Source organism: Nothoprocta perdicaria, unplaced genomic scaffold (genome assembly GCF_003342845.1).
Source record: "Nothoprocta perdicaria isolate Ctin4 unplaced genomic scaffold, notPer1 scaffold_11, whole genome shotgun sequence".
NCBI lineage: Eukaryota > Metazoa > Chordata > Aves > Tinamiformes > Tinamidae > Nothoprocta > Nothoprocta perdicaria.
This window is the reverse complement of record NW_020454205.1, coordinates 2,140,491-2,146,462: the sequence shown is the minus strand read 5'-3', so window position 1 is coordinate 2,146,462 and position 5,972 is coordinate 2,140,491. Positions and strand designations below refer to the sequence as shown.

At 46.8% G+C, this 5,972-nt stretch overlaps 1 long non-coding RNA gene across 1 annotated transcript; it reads left to right on the top strand.

The window, feature by feature from the left end:
- The first annotated feature begins 222 nt into the window (after positions 1-222).
- On the top strand, positions 223-2,871 carry LOC112955633. Its single transcript, XR_003250920.1, has 3 exons — positions 223-275; positions 977-1,201; positions 2,562-2,871. It is a non-coding gene; the product is annotated as an uncharacterized LOC112955633 (long non-coding RNA).
- The last annotated feature ends 3,101 nt before the right edge of the window (positions 2,872-5,972 follow it).

Sequence of the window (5,972 nt, the reverse complement as noted above, 5' to 3'; positions counted from 1 at the left end):
CGCGTATAACTGTAGTCTATAATTCCGCCGCAATTGCAATGTTTCCTCTCAAATGATAGTGAGGTCTCGGGGGCAATGGCTAGTGAATACCTTGTAAAGATGTTCTTCTGGCTTTCGTTTTCAGCGCGTGCTGTTAGCGCCGGCCGGAGAGCGGGGCCGTGACCCGGGGCGCTCGGGAGCCCCGGGGGAAGAGCGGGACGCGCCACGTCGGCGGGGCCGCATCGACGTGTCCTCCTCGTGGTTTGGGTTCGCCTGAGGAAAAGTCTCGAGCTGTGGTAGGTGGGATGTGAGGGCGGCCGTGCGCCTGCTGTCCTTGTGGGGCTGCCCCCCAAGAGACACGGCTGGTACGTGGTGGCCCTGTTTGGAGTGAGGAGCTGGGTGTGTGCCAGTGTTTGCACAGGGCGCTCTGCTGTGACCCTGGGGACACGTGGCACTGGTGCAGGAAACACAGCACACGGGGTGGCTGGGGGACCGTCAGGCGCCTGGTCCAGGCCATATGAACCTTAAAACCCGTGGCGCTGAGAGCAGCCTCCTTACGAGCTGCCTTCCCCGTGGCCAGCCCCGAGTGAGCGGGCAGGGAAGCAGGCGCACGGAGAAGCACCTCCTGACCACAGGGGCCCCGTGAGCAGGCCTGAATAACGAGCGCTTTTAGCACACCCTCTGCAAAGAAAAGCAGAGCCGGGCTCTGCTTTAGCCAGCTCGCCGTGGCTGCCGGCCTGGCTCCGGGCTCGCTCGGCGCAGAGGTGGCCCCTGCTCCCTTGGGAAGACAAAGGCTCGGCGCAGCGTCAATCTGCTGCTCCTCCCGGGGCTGTCTCTTCCCCCCTTGTCAGTCAAAGGTGTCAAAGTCTCTCCCCTCTATTTCTCCCCCCCTCCTCAAGTTGAGTAGTGTCAGTCATTCCTGTGTTGGTTTTTTTTTTTCTTTTTATTAATGATTCTGCAAGGCTATGTCATTACTGTGCTATACATTTTTATACAGATGGCACGACTGTGCATTTTAATGGCAAATCTGTTTCTCACATAACGCCTGAACTGCAAAAAGACTTTGACAGACTGGTTCAAGGAAAACAAACTGGTTTTAAATGTAGCAAAAACTAAAACAATGCCTTTTGGCTCTCCTAATCATCTGAACTCAAAGGAAGATTTGATTTGGAAGTCAGAAATCTGGAAGAGAATGGTGGACCCGACCTGCATGGTGGAGGAGGTAAGGGAAAAAGACAAAAAAGGCTCCTAATTCACAGGCATTTTTGTTCAGTAAGGTGCAGTGGTTCTTCCTTTACTCTCAGATTCCGTGTTGGATTGGAATTGCATTTGGCCTGCGTATCTGCAACTCTGGAGACATTGGGAGTCTGGTGGCCTTTGAATTGCAAAAGGAACTGGGGTGCTGAATTTGTAAACATGAGAACTAGAATGTAGAAAAATCACAGAAAATTAAAATTATTATTATTATAGCAGATTATGTATTTGTCCATTCTGGGATAAACCTGTTTCTCACCGGTCTCCTTTGCATGTTATTTTCTTTCATGCCTGTGAAAGTGCAAGCAGTTCCAAGCGGTCCTACCATCACTGTCTCCTGCAGTCACTCATCCCTGTCTGTCTCTGCCCCCATCTGTTGCTCTGTGCAGTGTCTTTACCTCGCACTTAATACATGGGCACAGCTCCCTGTAGCCCTGATCTTTCTCTGACGTGTCCAGTGTGGAGGTGAGGAGCTCCAATTGGAAATATCATTGCTCTCAATTTGCTCTGCTCCACTGTGTTCACTTAGGAGAATTGACTGGGGTCGATTGCTTGCATCTTAGGTTGCATCTCTGCATTTTTCATGTGCAATTTGCACAAGTTATATGCCAAATTCAAAGAACTTCACAACTCATTGCTTAGGTACCTATGTTCATAGCCAGTGGAGGGCAAAGGCTTCGTTGACAAACATGAGCAGGAGAAGGGAAAGCGCATTCTCATCAACACTGCAAACCAAAGTATCCTTTGTGAGGACCTCAAACCACTTCAAATCATCTTTCATATCATCTCACACACCCGTGGCTGCAGCAAAGTGTGAGAATGGTGATGCACTTGGAGCTTCTGCTCCATCTCCTCGCCGTCTGGACGCTGAGCTGGCCTCAGACTCGCATCTCGTGCTCGTTGACCACAGCTGCATTTCATATCCACTTCCGCAGCATGTGTGAACCACTATAAACATAAATCAGGGGAGAGTGGTGTGCAAGAACAACAGTGTCTGTAATTAAAAAAGCATCACTTACAGCATTCTTTCATGACAAAGTGTTATGTCACTTTTGTTTCATCATAAATAAAAGGGGCGTTGGATAAATTCTTGCCATGATGGGAAAGCTGCCAAAAACGAATGTGGCTTGAATTTATGGGAAATGATTATTATTTTTATTCACTAAGGTTATAGGAAAAGGCATCCTTTTGTGTGGCAAATAACTTCCTCTCTCAGCTCTAAATGTATGGCAGGTGAAAACTATTGTAGGGTGACATCACGCCAGCAAGCTCTTAAAAATCATTCCAATGTTTTTTCACTGAAGAGCTTTTCCTCCTTTGCTTTCCAGGTTGAAAGCTGATTTTCCTAACTGGAGTGCTCCGTCTGATTCTCAGAGCTCTTTTGGGGAAGGCTGTAAGGATGTGGATGTCAGAAGAAGACAGAACAGGTAAAAACGGAGGAGAGGTGTAATATAGTAAAGTACCAAAGACTGAGATCAATATACCAAAAACTTTACTAATACCATGAATTCAGAATATTTCAAGGACCTCTGATGTTGTTATAAACTTGTAGTTCATCTAAGCAACTGGGCTGAGTTTCTGGGGGTTTTTGTTTGTTTGTTTGTTTTAGACTTTGAATATAATTTTGCAAGCATTTCATGAGTAATGACATTTGAGAAGCACAATCCAGCAAGACTTTGAGACGTCAGGGTGCAATTAGCAGGTAGATCCTGTTCACTTTGCAGCACTGAACTGCACACTCTCATGTGGGCCCACTTGTTGTTCCCTGCATCTCGTCATTAACCTGCACGAAAAAGAGTAAAACAGGTGACCTTATGATTGGTATCTACTTGAGATTGACATAAAAACCTAGGAAATGCATCCAGGAACGTTTCAGTGACATCTAAAGGAAAAATCACTTCAAGCTTGCCTGCGAACCTTCCCGCTGACCTTTCTGCAAGCTGAATTTTGCCTGCATAAGTGATTGCAGAACACATATTTGAAGAATGTGGCCGTGAGACACGTTGCAAATGTATCCGGTGAGAGCAGAACCGATTGTTGTGAGGAAGGCCAGAAATTTCCTATAAGTCGATAGGACAGTTCACGGAAAGATGGCATATACAGTGATTTCATCCAAAGCAGCAGCCTGTAGCTAGTTAGCTCCAAGTCAAAATACAGCTACATGTAGACACAGGTAAGCTTTTCAAAGGCATCTTTAATGACTCCTAGAAATGGCATGCAGGACTGGAAGAGTTCAGCTAGTAACTCGCTTTCTTTGAAGATTTCACTCCTAGTTGCCTCTTTTGCCATGGCTGCGGCGAGCTGTGCTTTTCCAGATGCTCATCCCTATGGATTCAGACTTGACTTCAAAGGACGAGCCCGGGCTGGAACAGTGGCAAGGTGCTAACAACTGCCTTCCCGACCACATGGCACCAGAGCATCCTCGAAGGAGGGAGAAATATGGGACCTGTGGGGCTGGGGGACAAGTGGATAACAGCCACTTAATGTGTGATACAGGGACAGGGCTGTGAGAAGGTGGCTCTGATTTGTGGTGGGCGTTGACAGGGCTCCTCGGTACTAAAATATTTCAGTGTAGGAGCTGCAGAATTGTGAAGGGCCCCTGTCTTTATGGATCAGGACGGGAAGAGATCTCACTCCAACCCTTGCCCAGAGGTTAGTGGCATCTGAGATGCTAAAGTTCATTTACTGTCCGGTTCCTGTTTCTGCAGCAGAAAGCTGCTATTCCTTGCCCAGCAAGGAGCTGCAAAGCCACTTCGCTGATAAGTGGGTGGAATTTTTCATCTAATTTAGCACTTTAGACTTCAAAAAATGAACCTTTCCCTTTTTCTTTGTTGAATTAAAGATGCAAAGAAGTTACTACAAATAACATCCTTGGAGGGTCTCACTTCGAGTATTGTTGGGAGGCCAATGACAAGAGCAAGGCTCCTTCAAGGATCTCTTCAGAGCAGGGTCCTGGTGTAGGTGCTTTGCATCTCCATCCAGTGGACACCAGCCTTTTTCATGGACACAAGGTGGATTCCTAACTGCAGATACTGGATTTTGGCTCTGCAAACACTGCCAAGTGCTGAGTTCGCTCAGTTGGAGGGTAGGAGGGGCAGGGGGTTGTGCCAAGTGATATGTTGGCCTTTGGGTGGACATGGCACGGAATGATAATGAGGCTTGGAAGGGGGAAGAGAAGAAAGGAAGACTGGGATGGGCAGGAAGGTGGGGGATGCAATCCAGCATCACCCCTCCATTCGCCAGGATCAGACCCTTCCTGCCCGTGGTGTTTAAAATCCGAGCAACGTGGGGCAGGAAGGTGAGTACCTTTGCTCTGCACATCCCCTCTGGGAGGACCATATGAAGGCTGGTATCAGATTCCTATAAAGTGAACAACTTATTCGCTCCACCTTCCAAAATACAAAAGTATTACATATTTTACCTTCCCAGCTAAGAAAAGGAGGCAGTTCCTGGGGAGCTAAGCAAATACTTCAGCATTGACACTGTGTCCAGCTGACCACTACATTCATGTGAACAACAGACCGGGCTTTGTTGGCCAAAGCTGTGCTCATACCCCTTCCAAATGCGCTTCCCACAGCAGTTCTAGCGGGCCGAGAATTATTCATAGCCGTGTCCAAGAATAATGACTAAAACCCAACTGTAAGCTGCTCGCAGGCATGGCCAGGAGGAGGTTTAATTTTCCAGATTACTCAGTGTGGATTATTAATTGGACTTGACTAATTTCTAGCTGAAAGCAGCCTTTCTCTCTCTTTTTCCTTCCTTCCTTCCTTCCTTCCTTCCTTCCTGGTCGTGCTCCTGGATCCAGAGACACTGTGTCCGTGTCACAGTGACACCTGAACCCACACGACTGGCCCTGCTCTTCAAGTCAGTCTCAGAGACCGAAGTCTTGGAAGAATGCGTGAAAAATAAGATGGTTTAAAAAACTTTGTACTCATTTTTGCCCTTTCCCGCCCTTGTTTGTTCTTTTCTGACTACCTGCTGTATAAGTTGCAGTTGCTTAATGACAACAAAACGTAGCTCCCAATGAGTTGGGCTCCAAACTTCTTGAACTGCTTATTTCAGAGAGGAAATGTAAATTTTGGAGTAGAGGCAACGCTGCATCCGCCTTGGATAAAATACACAGGTCGTTCTGCCACCGGGTACTTTATTTAACATTTTGGCTATCCTTTATCAAAAGCACCGCTGACGAGGCTTTGCAGTTTGCACATAATAAGCACTCGTCTTTAATTAGCACCTTAGTTCTCCCCCCTTGCCCCTCTCCCAGGCAAAAGCCAAACCTTCCCCGCTCCCAAAATGGGAGATGCAAAATACTCCACGTGTATTAATATATACAGGAGCCCAGAGGAACTTTTCTGTCAAATGCTGTGTGAATTCGAGCTTCATTTTCCCCTCAGAAATGGGGTTTCACTGGGAATGCTGGCAGGGCCTCTCAACAGAAGGACGGGTGGGTGCTGCTACTGTATATATCTGTTGTTGTCACATTGGATTTTGTGCAATAAAAATAAAACCCTTGGTCAGAAGTGTCATAAAAGTTTGATTGACTTTCCTCTTTAATTGCTTATCATCCTTGAAGAGACTTCTTGGCATTTAGAAACCAGTGAATCTGTTTCCCATTTCTTCAGGCTTTATAAATACACCCTGTTTATATTAAAATGATAGACAAATATACATAAAGCTGGAAAACATGACCACAAACTCTTTTCCTCTCTCTATGCATAAAAACGAAAACCCTAAAGACA